Source organism: Gadus macrocephalus, chromosome 20, assembly GCF_031168955.1.
Source record: "Gadus macrocephalus chromosome 20, ASM3116895v1".
NCBI lineage: Eukaryota > Metazoa > Chordata > Actinopteri > Gadiformes > Gadidae > Gadus > Gadus macrocephalus.
The window spans coordinates 21,265,082-21,281,030 of NC_082401.1; the positions used below are offsets into that span (position 1 = coordinate 21,265,082).

General features: G+C 44.6%; 1 protein-coding gene and 1 long non-coding RNA gene across 2 annotated transcripts in view; both read left to right on the forward strand.

Moving 5' to 3' along the window:
- Positions 1-15,949, forward strand: part of LOC132448621 (receptor tyrosine-protein kinase erbB-4-like) — a 107,682-nt gene that overhangs the window by 66,034 nt on the left and 25,699 nt on the right. The gene's annotated exons all lie outside the window — the stretch shown is intronic.
- Positions 7,310-10,300, forward strand: LOC132448622 (uncharacterized). The gene is made up of 2 exons (XR_009523394.1): positions 7,310-9,208; positions 9,293-10,300. It is a non-coding gene; the product is annotated as an uncharacterized LOC132448622 (long non-coding RNA).

Genomic DNA, 15,949 nt, shown 5'->3' on the forward strand with positions numbered 1-15,949 from the left:
AGAGGGACTCTTCTGCTGATCCCTGTCACTGTGGAAACCAAACAGGCAACTTTACACCTACTTTGGAAATATGTCAGTGACAGATCTGCAAAGGACAGTTTGAGGCTCATCATCGCAGACTCCTAGCATGTGTCGAATTGTTCAAAACTGATTGTTATACCTTTGTTCTGCTTACTGTTCCCTGTTGGGATGATTCATACATTACTGCTCCTAGCAGTTAATCTGAGGGATAAAAATCCAAATTTCTTATTTTTTAAAGAGGTAGGGTTTAATGAAAAAAGTATTAATATTATGTGGGATAAAAAAATGTATAGTTTTGGTAGAGACGATCTTGTTTTTATGGAAAGATTTGTGGTTTTGGATTACTATTATGAGACTAAATAAAGAATAATGCTATTCTGTATATATAATAAACTGTATTGGAAGAACGCTATCGAGGAGAATAGTCAACAAATTGCGAAGCCTGTAGCCTCACTATCTAATGCTATGCTAAATTTAAGTAGTTATAATATCCAGAGACAAAGTACAGAAGTACAGTACAGAGGGAAAATGATATAGGAGAAAGGAGAAACACATGGTAGTGTGTGTGTCGGTTGGAGTGCTTAATAGTCATGGGTTGAGTTCCCGCAGACTAAACCTCACAGCCTTCACGGCGTTGACTGACAAGAAAATGGCTCTGTGGCCACCGGAGTTTGCAGAATCCTTGAACATTCTTTCGCACAGCGGGTCGGACCAGTTACCAGGTGCGCTCGCCCCGGCTGGATAGGCGCGGTGTGTCTGCTGTGAGTTCAGCTCCAGGGCTGTTAACCTGAAGTTGGCTTGCCTAACAGCTCAGCTAACAGTGCCCGTCCTCTCCTTTGCTCATCAGGGACAGTCAGTGAACTTACCGGTTTGCCTTCGACTCAATAAACTTTTGGAATGTCTGATGTTTTGATTTTTAATAAACACATTTATACACATTATTATTATATTTTATATTCTTATATTTCAAGTTTCAGCGTTATTTTTTTATATAGCCCTTGTATTTTGCGTCGGATCACATTTAACCAGATTTGTTTATTTAAGATCCTCAAAGATTTTATTTTTTCTTTCATTACCTTTTCAGATTATTTAAATGGCTTACCATTAAGACGAAAAAACACCCGGATTGAGAAAGAGGGAAAGGAGAGCTGTATGTGTCTTTGTTTGCTTCCACAGAATTCGTGAGCAATTCTAATCCAGTGAGTATGAGGGAGCTCTTTGGAGGGGTTTCTCCGGAATATTGGACTTCAATTGTATAAATCAATGTGAGGCTGCACAAGAGAAGGCCCTTTCGCTTGAAAAACACATGGAGAGGTGAGACTGCGAACAAGGGCTGTGCGAGAGAGAGAGAGAGAGAGAGAGAGAGAGAGAGAGAGAGAGAGAGAGAGAGAGAGAGAGAGAGAGAGAGAGAGAGAGAGAGAGAGAGAGAGAGAGAGAGAGAGAGAGCAGCAAAAATGACAGACTTAAAAGAAAGACAACCCCTTCTGTCTTAACAGTCTCTTGAAAACAATGCAGCCAAAGCCCTCTTCTCAGGAACTGCCACAATTGATGACCTATGACAAAACCCTGCAGAGATAATGAGCCAGCGCGACCGCCTCTGCCGTCTGTCTGTCCTCCCCTCTCCGGCTGAATCGTCAGCAGAGAGGTTACATGAAAGTTCTCATCGAGAATCTAGTCATTGATTTTCAAATATGCTCCAAACTTGGACAGGAGAGCTTGTCTAGGGAACCTGAAGCCCCAGCATGCTTAATGTGAACATTTTGCAGTGAGCTGCTCCATTGCTTTGGCTTGTTTCTAATAATAACACTTTTGCTATATAGGGCCTGACTCGCGCTCAAGAATGCTTTACAGAGATGGGTGCATCACAGATAAAAAAACATTAAAGACGTGCCAACACAAAGAAATATCCAAGGCGACATACAGTATATACACAAAGACAGGGTCGTGGACTGAGAGCGAAAGGTGAGGAGGACTGAGTATGTAGCCGAAGTATAGTACGGGAAGCTAGTGGAAGGAACTTGCAATAGGGGAGTCGCATTCATTCGCTTAACATTTTGTCACAATAGCGGCGTTGTGCAACACAATGCGAACTAATCTAACAGCCTGTATTGGGCACGGAGCAAACATTGGTCGTGTCTCGGCAGTAGATCGGATTGTAAGTGACAATATCCGTAAAGACGGGTGATTGATTGCCTGATTAGAGAGGCTGTTGGCACTCCCCACTCCCCTACACACAGATGGCCCATTACATAGCAGGCCAACAACCCCCCCCCCCCCCCCCCCCTCCAACCCCGTTGGTTACCTCCATCCCCCTCCTGTCGTAGCCCTTTGTATTCGCCTGCCCTTTGTAACGCCTGTGTCCTGGTCTAAGCGTTCTCCCAATGCACCCTCCCATCCACATTCCCATTTCCTCTTTTAGTGCTATTGTATTGCGCAGTGGTATTCTTTCCACCATATACTGTTATCCTATTGAATGCTGGATGATTATCTCCTTATCCCTCTGTTGGATCGCCTCTCTGTGTGGAACGATGGTCTGCTTCCTCCCTTTCCGTCGCTATGCGGTGTGCGCTTCCGAGAGACTGTTTGCACGGGCCTCCTCACAAAATGAGGCAGAGGTGTAAATTACCGCGCCGCAGTCCAGTGATGTGTGTCTGTGTGCGTCTGTGGCTACATACGGCTGTTCTAAATAGTTTGCAATTGCAGTTCAGTTGAATGACTTCATAATTCTTGTTTTGCATAGATTTCCCCTGCATATGTACGTGGACATGGGACATACGATGTCTCGTATTTGTTTGTATGTGTGGTTGTGTGTGACTGCATGTCTGTCTGTGTATGTGTGAGGGGAGGGTATAGAACCAGATGTGTACATGAATGTGTGTGTGTGTGTGGGTGCCTACATGACATGTGAGTGTTTCTGTGCGTGCACAGACAGTACGTGTATGCATGTTTGTGTGTGTGTTTGTGGGCACACTCATGCGTCCTCGCTGGGACACGCGGGACAGTGTTTGCGCGCCTTGCCTGACAAGCTCTCAGGGAGCCTGTTAGCCGGGGAGGTCGGGCAGCTTAAGCAACATCATTAATATTGTCTCGCACAGATGTACCCCCGCACTCGCCCCGGACGAATCACAGAAGGCCAGCCGTCAGAAACATCAGCATGCTGGCTACACATCGAACTACTCTTATCGTACGAGGGAGAACACGTTTTTCCTCTCCGCACCACTGGCCAGCGTGGCTCACGGTTCCCCCCAACATAATGGGCCAGAGCGTGGGAGGAAAAAAAACAAAAAGGAAAATGAAGAAAAGTAGGCCTGCTCTGTTATGCACAGCTAATCAAGCTTTGATGTTCTCTTGCTCTCTGCCTCGCGTCCGCCTCGGCGTCTCGGCCGCCGCCTGGCCCCCGCTCCTCCCTGCTTACACTCGCCTGTGTCTGGGTTATCTCGCTTGACTAGACTCATCTTTCCTCCGCTCGCTCTCGCTCTCACCGCTCATCTCGCTCTTTTCCCCTCCCGAGAGCCGAACGCCCCCCTTCACGCCACCGTGGTGCCGGGCGTGGAACCGACACACGGACGGCGCACAGAGCCGCCCGGGCTGAGGCTAATGGCTTTGTTCTCTGTTCTTCATCTTCTTCTTCTTCTTCGACGTTGACTTTAATTTCACCTGGGATTCTTCTTTGTTTCTTCCTTTCCCTGCGGCCCCCGTGCTGCTAAAGGGTCCAGCCGCTCCGCTGGCTCGGAAAAGAAGGTGTTAGCTTAGTTACATCCGCTTCACAGAACAGCCGACACATGCAGATGAGGCCGAGAGCCCGCCCTGCGTGTCCCCGCCCCCCCATCCCAACTCCCCTCCCTTCCACTTCCTCCCCCCTACCTCCTCCCTCCTACCACCTACTTGGTGACCTTTTCCCCAGAGAAAATGCCAAGGACAGGGGGGCCACATCTGCACGCTTGGCTTCAGCCTTGTGCTGTGTGTCTATCGAGAGCGCCGGTCTTCGCGAAGCGCGAAAACGCAGCTTAGCAGGGATCTCGTGAGGGCATGGCCAGTAGCTTGCATTTTTTTACTTATTTTTGCCTCGTATAGTTTGGATTTATTGTTTGAAAACCGGAGACAATTTGTTGTGCATTGTACAAAGCTTTTTTTGGGGAAGCGAGAGGGCGGCGTGGGTGGTGAAAGCTGGGTGTTGATTTAATAGAAATAGACTTTCGACACGCACGCACACACGCACACGCACACGCACAAACTCGTACACGCACACACGCAAATCCCCACGCACAAACATAGATATGCACACACACACAAAAATACCAAGACACAAACATAAACAAACACACACACACATACACAGCCATTTCTGCAGGGGGTCCGAACCAAGCAAGGCAGGGTGGATTGGAGAATGCAATGGCCCATCTGCTGGTGTGTGTGTGTGTGTGTGTGTGTGTGTGTGTGTGTGTGTGTGTGTGTGTGTGTGTGTGTGTGTGTGTGTGTGTGTGTGTGTGTGTGTGTGTGTGTGCGGATGTGGGTGCATGTGTGTGCATGCATTTGTGTGTATGTGCGCTTGTTTTCACCTGTGTGTATGTGTGAGATTGCACGCCAAGCTGGCAAACAGGGCAGGGCACTACCCCCTCTGTCTCAACTTCCCTCAGCTCCCCCTTATTGTCTCTGTCTCTCTCTCTCTCTCTCTCTCTCTCTCTCGCTCTCGCTCTCGCTCTCGCTCTCTCTCTCGACCTTCTCACACTCCAAAAAACGTTCCTTCTGCGTTCATTTGTACTTTCTGCTCAGCTCCTCGTCGTTTAGCCATCGCTAATCTCTCCTTTCTCTCCGTTTTGCTCTTTTTCACTGTGTCTCCCTTTTTTTGTGTGTGTGCACACGTCCTCAGTTTAGTTTGTGTCCATATGACCAATTGAAAGGGAATCTTAATAGCAGTTGAGAGGTACTGGCGCTATTGATGCATGTTCACAAGTAAACACAGACCTCGTTTGTCTCTCATTTTTCCTGTTTTTGGCTCTGTTGCATTTTGTTTCTGCTGTTCACACCACCCTGTTTCCTCTTCTCTCCACCCTCTGTCTCATTCGTAATTGTTTAGAAAGGTGTGGATAGCACTGGAGTTAAAATATTACTGCAGACACTGTCAGACAATCGCTCTCCTAAGTGCAGCTCTTGCTGCTGTAAGTGTCGGCCTCGTATGAATTGAACACAGGAGGCCTCTTGAGAGATATCTACCCAGACTGTCCTTGGGCAGCATCTCTCTCGGGAGCTCTGTCTGCGCCACCTTTCGCTTCTGGTCCCCTTTGTAGAATATGCCGACCTTGTGTTGCCATACTGTAACCCTTGAAGAGAAAATCCTCCGTCCGTTCAGCGGATCCAGGTCAAAGGTGTCACCATGGCGATCCCATCGCCGCCACAACAACACCTTGTCAGTAGCTTTTTAGTGGGAAACTCCAGTGAGTTCACCTCCGGTAGGAATGAAACAGAACACTCTGTAGAAGCCCAGCGACCAAGAGTCATTAACGACTATACCTCTGACCTGTTTGTTTATCGTTGGTTTCTTTGGGTATCACTGGTGTGATATACAACAGGCTCTTGTTGTCTCACTCGCAGGACTATGTGTGAGTTACAGTCCCACGGTGACACAGTAACCATCGAAGCCACAGTATCCGCTGAAAATATATAGTAATATGAAATGTTTTGTTTTAAAGGTTACGAGATGAGTGGGCGAAACTCTGCATTCAGAGTTATAGCCCTGATTCATAGTAGGGATAAACAATGATCTGGGCTACTTGAGATCACCTGGAGGAGATAATCAAGCTGGCGGATATATCTTTTTTCCCCATCTCACTAGTACACCAGCCATACTGGCACCACTTTCATGTATTTATTCGTTGGTGCCTCATACCTCAACAGCTGGCAGGGCAGCTATTTCAAGCTTTAAACCCACTCAACTTGTGTACAATTGTTTGGGGATTCAATATGCGTTCAATAATTATTCACCACTCTCCATTTGTCTCGTCAACGCCTTATGCTTTTCCATAATAACCCTGCATTACTGTACATCTTAACGGGATGCAATGAAATGTGCGCCTTGGGTTCCTTTTTTAATCACTTGCTTTCAAAGTTAAAGCGGCAAAGCAGCTATTATATTAAAACTAGCCGTGCCTTCGTTGCTATGGATACGTGACTCATTTGCCAAATTTAGCTTGTTAAACTCCCGCATGAAAGACAAAGAGGTTTATCGCCGTGTATCGGCGAAGCATCACAACACGACCCTGGGAGCCCGGAGGATTGGTCATACATATTCTATTGATTTCGGAGATCCTCTAAAGTCACGTTTGATCGCCCCGGGAAGTCGACTCCCAGACGCCCGCCCCCCCCCCCCTCGAATTGTGACACGGAGGGAATCATTTTAATTGACTTTTTATACAAACTATGAGACTCTGAGCCTCACATTGGGCCTGGTTATTAGGATGCAGGGACACTGCACATCGCTCGTACCGCATTCAGCAGCGTATCCACTTTCCTTTGCGGTGTGATCGTTTGACAATAGCACGACCTATAGTTGTGTGTGCTGCCCATTTGAAGATCCTAATGGTGGTAGCAACAGGAGCTACGCCAGCCCAGTCCGGCTGGCCAACCAGCAACATTGGCTACTTCTGCTGGTTATTTTTGCTCTCCTCCTGGCGATTTTCTTGCCGTAGCCCGCTTCTCTGTCTCTCTCTCTCTGCCTCGCTTTCATGTGTCTCCACCGAATCGATTTCTTCCTGCTTTGTCTCCAGCCTTTGTGAGCCACACGAAAGAGGAGGTGGAGAGAGAGAGGGAGAGGGAGAGGGAGGAACAGAGAGAGGGAGGGGGGGAGAGGGAGGGAGAGAGGGGGAGAGGGAGGAAAAGAGAGAGGGAGAGGGAGGAAAAGAGAGAGGGAGAGGGAGGAAAAGAGAGAGGGAGAGGGAGGGAGAGGGAGAGAGGGGGATAGACGGCAAGAGAGAGAGCCATGCTTTTGCTTTTGATGCTGGTTTCACACTTTCTCTCCCATCCAAAAGGAGGGTTTTTTGTGCTCACTTTTTTCGTCCTGTTCTCCAGTCTTCGTTTTCCATTTCTGTATTGGGGAACAGAACTGGACGGGCTGGAGACTCGGAGCAGGACGCCGGAGCAATGCGCCAAGCCAGAGGGGCTGCGTCGGGGTTCCTTGGTCCAAAAGAATCAATTCTGCAATGAAAATATAAATAATATAATATAAATCTGCTTCTCTGGCAGACTAGATGGTAGAGCACACCTCGGGAGAGGATTGGCCCCTGACGCTGGGACCCCTCCTGCGTGGGGGCTTCCCTTTGGAGAAGACTCCTTTTTTACATGGATCTCTATGTGGATCATTCCGAAGTCCCTACTTCTACTTTGTTTGTTTGTATGTGTGTGAGCGGAGCTTAATTTCCTTATTCCTATATTATCGCAGCGAAACCGGAATTAACACGATACATCTCCTGGAAGATCTCTCGGTCTTCGCTTTTCGTCACTCAGGCCTCCGTTTGGGCTTTACACACCATAGCCAGGCTATTGTGTGACCTGCATGCAGTAGCTGTCATGACTATGAAGAAGGTGATAGTGAAGCGGAACATGTTGATGCCGTACACGATTAGGAGGGAAAGTAGAGCTGGCACTACTAATTGAGGAGCTTATTGGGAGTATTATCAGGAGTCTCATATTATTGTCAGCCGGTGTGTCAAAACACATTAATGCATCAGAATAAAATAAATAAAATCAGATGAGAGGGATTTGTGTGTGTGCGTGCGTGTGTGAGTGTGTGTGTGTGTTTGTGCGTGCATGCCGACTTGCGTTTGGAACATATGCAAGCAACGTCCTGACACTTAAATTAATATTTTTTCATTTGGCCTCGTAATAATAATGCTTTTAAGTGGGGCTTACTGATAGTCTCTTTTTTCTCCAGTCAGCTGTCACAGATCCATCATCATCATTGCTCTTAAAATCCCAGATAAAAGCAGGTTTGTATGAGGGTATGCAGAAAAGCAAGTATAAGGGAAACCTCCAGTTGAATAGATGGCAAGCCTTTCTGCCATAAAGCTAGTAGACCAGTGTAGATCTATTTGTCCGCAATCTACGGAGCAATGAAAACTGTTTATCCAAAGTAGACTGAATAACGGCAGGATTTCCTCAGAAGAGAATATCTATTTGCTTTACTTCCAGCCGGATTGGGTTCGAGCGAAAAATAACTTTTTGATTGGCCGTTTAACAACATATGGCCACGCCCATACTTGGAAATCAATCGCTGCTCAGCCAACACCACGACTGATTCACCTTGTGAAACGCCACCATTACCATCACGACGGTCCCGTGAGGCTCGGTGGGGAGCATTGGTGGCAGGGAAATAGCAATGACAAGACCCCTTAAGGTTGCAGCTGATAACCCCCCCCCGGGTGTGATGGAGCATACCCAAACTGAAAGCGACGAGTTCACGAGGGAAAAGCTCAAACACTGTGATTACGCGTTCACAGGCCATCAACAACCCAACACGTTATCCCGTCGAAGTGGGTCAACCATGCATGCTAGGAACAAGTAGAGTGCAGGACGACCTTGCACGATGGCTCCGTGTCGCCAGCCATCAGTGAGAAGGATGAGGGTGGTAAACCTCCCGGAGAAGTTGCCATCGCTTTCCACTTCCTGGAGGTCCGCGGTTTTGACTTTGACCCGGGCGTGGCCCTGGCGTTGTGGGCCAGGGCGTGGTGGTTTTGGGTCGTGGTGTAGTTGGCGGGTGGAGGGGCCAGGGAGAGGCCAGCCATATAGAAAGACATGGCGTCCGTGCAATGGCACGGACGTGGCCCTGTCTGTCTTGGAGCCCTGCCAGGATGCTGTTGGTTTGACTTACACTTGACTTAAGCTCCAGATGTTCTGAGCAAAAGCTGCTGTTTGTAGTGTGTTGGTGCTTGTGTGTGTGTGTGTGTGTGTGTGTGTGTGTGTGTGTGTGTGTGTGTGTGTGTGTGTGTGTGTGTGTGTGTGTGTGTGTGTGTGTGTGTGTGTGTGTGTTTCTGCGAGTAAAGTGACATGTAGATTCTAATGATGTTTTGGAACAGTTTGATGCGTGATGCTGTGTGGTGGTTTCGAGGTGATTTCATTCTGTGCTATAAGAACACAAGGACACATCATAATAAAGGACATCGATAATGATCATGATAATACAACGTGTGTTTGTGTAAATCAATGGGTAGTATAGGTTATAAAAGCTACAGGTCATCTCCAGCTTTACTTTAGCATTACTTTCTTGCATTCATGATAGGGATTTATCAGTGTGCCTTTGATCGGAACATCAACCTGGCTTTGATGACTTAATAGTAAGGTGTACTATGAATCAGGCGGCAATGAAAAGATCAGAATCACAACTCTTTATTCATTTCTTTATTAAAATATTAATAAAAAGATAAATGCAGATAATACAGATATCTAGGGAGTGTTTAGGGAATTATGGATACCGTTCTGATGTCCATGTTGGTTGTTATGTTACACATTTGCATTGAATTACCCATGAGCAAGCCATTTAGAACTTTTTTAAATCAGTTTACCGACAAACGACACAACATTGGCGCCTATTGCAATTCAAATGCGTTAGAAATGACTCTTCTCTTGCCTTACAGTCCCCTAATTATCTATGATGACTTAATTATTATGTCTGTAAAGAATGGCCCCTCTCATTTAAGACTGCATTCATCTTTCTCAGCCTTTTCTTTTTTCCAGCCTCCATCCTTATTCAATTAAAGGTACGGTAGCCCAGAGTCCTAATTTCCTATTGAGTTTTGTAAAGCACGGACATAATGTGTCTCTGTGCCCTGCAAGAGTAATGACTCATTCTGGGAAACACAGTGCCCCTGAGTATATAGAAATACACATATCCCTATACACATTCAACTTATATGGAGCAGCTAACATTTATAATAGTGCTTACCCTTTTTTTTTTTTTTCTAACGACAAGTCGTGAAGTGTTAACCACAGCCAAATAATAAAGCAGTTTAAGGGACATTTAAGGCGAGTTTAAGGATCTATAAACTGACACTCTGTTTCTGCGGAACATACGCCACCGCATATTATTATAATGGATCATTTTACTAAACCGCACACACTAACACACGTATACACCCACGCACGCAAGTACATACACTCACGCACACAAGGAATCCATGCACACACACACACACACACACACACACACACACACACACACACACACACACACACACACACACACACACACACACACACACACACACACACACACACACACACAACATGAGCACCTGGCTGTTAGGGCTGTCATGATTCATCTATCAATTATTTATGCCATTAATGGATTCATTTGAAAGTTAAATTGAGTTGTTTATTGAGTAACATTAACTCTACTAAGAGCCCAGCATAAAATGTTAGTTAATGTTGAATTGCCAAGCAACCAGCACCGGATTCTGACGACAAATATTAATATTCTTTGTTGGATGTACAATAAGATAATGCATCAAGCATATATACAGCCCATTTTACTTCAGTTATTTTACAGTTGTGTTTATCTACGTCTGAGATTTCTATTTCATGATTTGCGGCATGGCTTCTAAGCACTGTTATCATCACTCATATCGCTATCTGAAATTTCAGACAAATAACCGATAACGTAGAACACAACAACCCGTCAACCAAACATAATGATTATATTTGTCAGCGTGATCAATAGCCGTGTGACAAATCGTTATGACCACTGACTTTTCCCAAGCATCGGCAGCTATCTTTTGTTTCAGACACGTGTATGTTTGTGTGTGCATGTGCACGCATGTACACATGTCTGTATGTCTTTGTGCATGTTTGTGTGTGCCTAGGTCAAAATACAGTTTTGTCATTGACCATTGGCTCCCCCACAATTTTATTCAATGTTACACTGTACATTCCACTTGTGTACGCCTTCAATGATTTTTTTATTTTTTATTTAACCTTTACTTAACCATCAAAAGCGATGGCAAAAAACAACTATGACCCCACAATCTGCTGTCTTGCCAATCAGGATTAATGTACCATAGCAGATTTGAATGAAGTCAGGAAATAACCATATGAATTTAAAACTAAAATACCCAGTTTATTTTATTGTACTGTGTGTGTGCGTGTGCGTGTGTGTGTGTGTGTGTGTGTGTGTGTGTGTGTGTGTGTGTGTGTGTGTGTGTGTGTGTGTGTGTGTGTGTGTGTGTGTGTGTGTGTGTGTGTGGGTTGTTCATTTCCATAAAGGCAATTCGTTGCTTGCCTCGCCACAGTGCTTCCTACTTATGTCTCTGACACTTAAGACATCTCTGTCTTTCCCTCCCACTCGCTCGCCAGCTCTCCTCCATCAGGTGGATTTGTGGTATATGTTGAGCAGAAACGGCTATCATTCACAAGCCACATAAACCAAATAAACCTTCGCTCATTATCTTTCCAGACTTTTGGGTAATTTGTACTTTTTTGCTAATTGCGTCATTTGTAACATTCAGAGTACCATGTATATATTCTTGTCAATGAAATTGTTTACTGAAACACTAAACTTGTTCAGTATTTGTAACAGGAAGACATTTTTTAAAACGAATCATTGGTCGTCATTATACCTCTTTGAAATACACAACTTTTTCTCTGTAACTGTCTCTCACACATACTCTCTCCTCTCTCTTTCTTTTTCTCTCTGTCTTTTTCTCTCTGTTTGTCCCTCTCTGTGTCTAGTCTTCCTTGGCTGTCAAGACTAGTTTCCGTAGCACCAGTGACAGTTGACATTTGGCTCAGAGGTTCTGTCACAGACGCTTCACGTGCCTTGCCCCCCCCCCCCCCCCCCCCCCCCCACTGGCTGGTGTCACTCGTACTGCATATGAGCATCAATCTGCGTTCTGCATGAATGTGTATGTCTGTGTATATATGTGCAGTGGGTCAATGTAGAGAACAAGGCATACGTTTATTTTATTTATATATTTCCCATTGAATTTCACCACCATGTTTGTGTTTAAGTCATTTAGTTCTTCACTTTGTTGTGGTTGTTGCATAAATCAAGTATAATCTAGGCCTATTCTCCTGTTGTCCAGCGCTTATTCTACACCCTCTAGGCCGTGATGACGCACATTGGGCCCCCCCCTACCCCAGTGTGTGTCAGCTCTGAGTAGGAACGGGTTCAGACTGCGTCGGCTTAGCTCAGGAGGTATTGCCGGGTGTCTTGTAACTCGAAGGTTGCTAGTTTGATCCCCTGCTCGTCCTTACCTCAAGTTGTTGAGGTGTCCCTGAGCAAGGCACCTAATCCTCTCTGCCCCTTGATGAGCTGGCTGTCGCCTTGCATGGTTGACTCTGCTGTGAATGTTTGTATGAACACATGTGTATGTCCCTTTGGATTGAAGTGTTTGCTAAATGCCATGAAATGTAAAAGTGAGACTGTTGATCAATGTTTCTGGTTCATTTCTTTAAAGGTACAATGTGCAGAAAACGCGCTCTCGACACGTTCGCCAGTTTAAAGCCCTCATAGAAATCGGTTAATTGATCTGACTCTTCTGCAGCTTAGAAACGGTGGTATTTTTTTTAAGCGAAACTCGCTTTTATAGGATGGGTTTGGTTTAGAGACAGTGCAGAGTGGGAGGGGTGAGTAGCAGAGTGTTTCATTTTTTCAAAATTTGACCCGAAGCTGGCATGAAATAGCAAAACTTGCATATTCTCCCTCTCAAGGAGAACCAGAATACCAAAAATGTATCCTCACAAACGACACCAAAGGCACCGCCAGACGGGGTTACATGCTGGGTGCTGACTCTGAACATAGCTTACCGTTAGCCTCTTACCAGGTCAGTGGTATCACTTCACACAGTTTCAGTCAATCAAGGATCAATGGCTGCCATCTTTTTTACCATTACTGTGTGGTTTCTGAGGTAGGAATTTAGAATTTTGTTACTCATATAAAGCAACCTATCGCCCACAAATTCTGCAGCTAAGAATGGAACAACTTTTCCATTAAAGAGCAAACAAAGGCTGGTTTTAAGCCTAAAACCAGTTACGTCCAGAAGAGAGGGGAATGTGGGCAGTATAATAGAATTTATCATCATGTCATCACAGGACATTTTGCATAATGCATGTCTTAAAAAGCATTAAATAATGACACAAAAAGATGATGAACACTGACAATAATGATGAACCAGACCTAATGCCAGGGGCAACCAAAATGCAGAAAAACACTTTTCTTAAATTGGAATTATTGTTGCACTGTCTATCAATAATAAATAAATAAAATATATTACAAATATATCAATACCAGATAGGGAGGAATACATTTATTTAAAGATAAAAAGAGATACCTCTCTCTCTCTCTCTCTCTCTCTCTCTCTCTCTCTCTCTCTCTCTCTCTCTCTCTCTCTCTCTCTCTCTTCCTCTCTCTCTCTCTCTCTCTGTCTCTCTCTCTCTCTCTGTGTCAGATGTGTTCTCAGGGCAGATGATCCACTGTGTGGGACAAGTAGGGGAAGGGAGTGTCTCCCCCCAACAATAGACCCCTTCATCTCCGGGCAAACTCTGCCAACACAGCCTGGGAAAATCAGCCTGTGAAACCGATAGACTCACACACTTACACACATCCTCCATCTCTACAGTCAATCTGTACACTTATATACTTAAGCACCATATGTTTCTTTCTGTCACACGTTCGCACACAAATATGTACGGGGACACGCTCATGTACACATACACACACACACACACACACACACACACACACACACACACACACACACACACACACACACACACACACACACACACACACACACAAAGTCATTGAATCACACAAACATACATACCCACACGAATTCAAATGGACATGCATGCTCACAACTAAAGCACTTAAATCAATTTCCTAAAAAAAAAAAAATGCCAGTAAGTCAATTGGTAGTCAATTGGTAGCAGACCGCAAATTGACTGCAACTGGAGATCGGTTGATTCTCAGGGCCGAGTCCTATTGTTGTATTTGCCCCGAGGGCGATGCAAATAGTACATTATTTCCGAGCTGTCAAACTTGCATTCCAACCCCCCCTTATGCAGTGGGATAGCGGCAGTAACGGATACATAATTAAAATTGTATGTGTGGCCCTAAAACCTCCATGTGTGGGCTGCATATCACAAGACTGTAATGTTAGGTGCCCTCAAGTCTACTGATACATAGACAGTTATTCAAAATGACAATGCTGATGATAGGAAGACATATATCCTCATAGCAAGGAGAAAGGCAGCATTCATCATATAGTGAATGAATGTTAGCTTTGTTACGGTTATTTGTTATGAGCTTGTGATATACACCCATACCACTTGTATTATTGTACCTTACACATGTTTCTTCAATAGTTCTTTGATACCTTACAATCGGTGTCAGGTAATCTGCGACAGAACGAGCAGCTTTTACACTATGGCCTTGGTTCATTTTCGATTCACGGGTTCCCGTCTCTGCATATCCCTTCATCAAACTGTGACCTAAATCCTTAATAATATGATCTGCTCAGTGTCTCGATTTAGGATTCTTTGCAGTTTATGCAATCTGGCTGGGCAAATTCTGCACACACTAAGTAGAATTCAGATTCTAAACCATTTCCCCCTCCTTCCAAAATACAGATATCCTTATTAGATATTCAGTAATTAAGGCCTCACTACATACCATTATAATTCATTTTCCACTTTATGTTTAAGATATTCTCTTTTTATACTCTCAATTTAGTATAATATATATATTTTTTACAAATAGCAAAACATAGTACAGTGTCAATCGGTTGGAAAATACACAGTAAATAATTCATCATATGAAATATGAATAACACAATGAGACCATCATTTTGTTGGTTGGTGATCTAATGAGTGGATTTGTAAAATTTGAATACAGCCTCAGAATCATTCACCAGGGGGGTCCATTATTATAAGACGTGTACATGGCAACATTACATTGCATCAACTGCCTCCATGTTGGTAGCATTGGAGCATTGGAAGGTGAGTCATAGTCTTGGTGGTGATGATTTTTAGGTAATTGTCTAGTATTTCATCGTGATTGATTTGTCTTAGGGGGAGGCTTGTTTTGTTTTTGTTGGTGGCAGAATATTTACGTCTATTAGGTATTTTACTCTCTTGAGACCTCTCATTATGGCGAGTATCACCAACAAAGAAAACAACATGATGCTTCTGGTGTGCCAGCTCTTCTGCTGAAGTGGACTCTAACGTGTGTCCTTGATGCTCTGGCCTTCTATTGTTTCAGTGCCAGAGGCAGTGTGAGATGAAAAAAGGCAGAACAGAGCATTGGCATGGCTTACAAAGTGTAAAAAGCCACAGACCCACAGGTCAGAAGTCAGGTTTTTTAAGCGATTCTCAGAGAAGGTTGCTTGTGTCTTTTCATGAATTGCTCAGTTCAGGATATTGATGTAAAATATGCTAATCCCGAGGATTCATGTTATCTTCAACAAAATTTAAGTCTACGAGTCTCATGAAAGCATACAAACATACACAGACACACACAGACGCACGCGCACACACTCGCACACACAAACATAGACTCATGCTTTGTCACACGATCTGCAATGGAAGAGACAAGACATGTAGAGGCCAGGACCATTGAGTTTCAAAAGTGCTTGGAGACTCATTTGACAAATTAAAGTAAAGAGTGGAGAATTCAGATCTCTCTCTCTCTCAATCTATGTATTTATAGAACTAAAGTTGTCCTTATCAGTTTCTTTCTTAAAGCACCTTAAAGGAGAGCTTGTGGAGCGACACACTTGCTTAGTGGACGTGTTGCTCATTCAGGCCAACGCGCAGCCTAAAATTTCAGTCAAACCGCTCCCGATCATTTCACTGCACCAAAGATCGCAGTCAAGATTAAGTAAAATGGAATGACCCTTTTTCCTTGTTTCAGTCTTTCCACGTTGCGTTTTACCATGGTTTT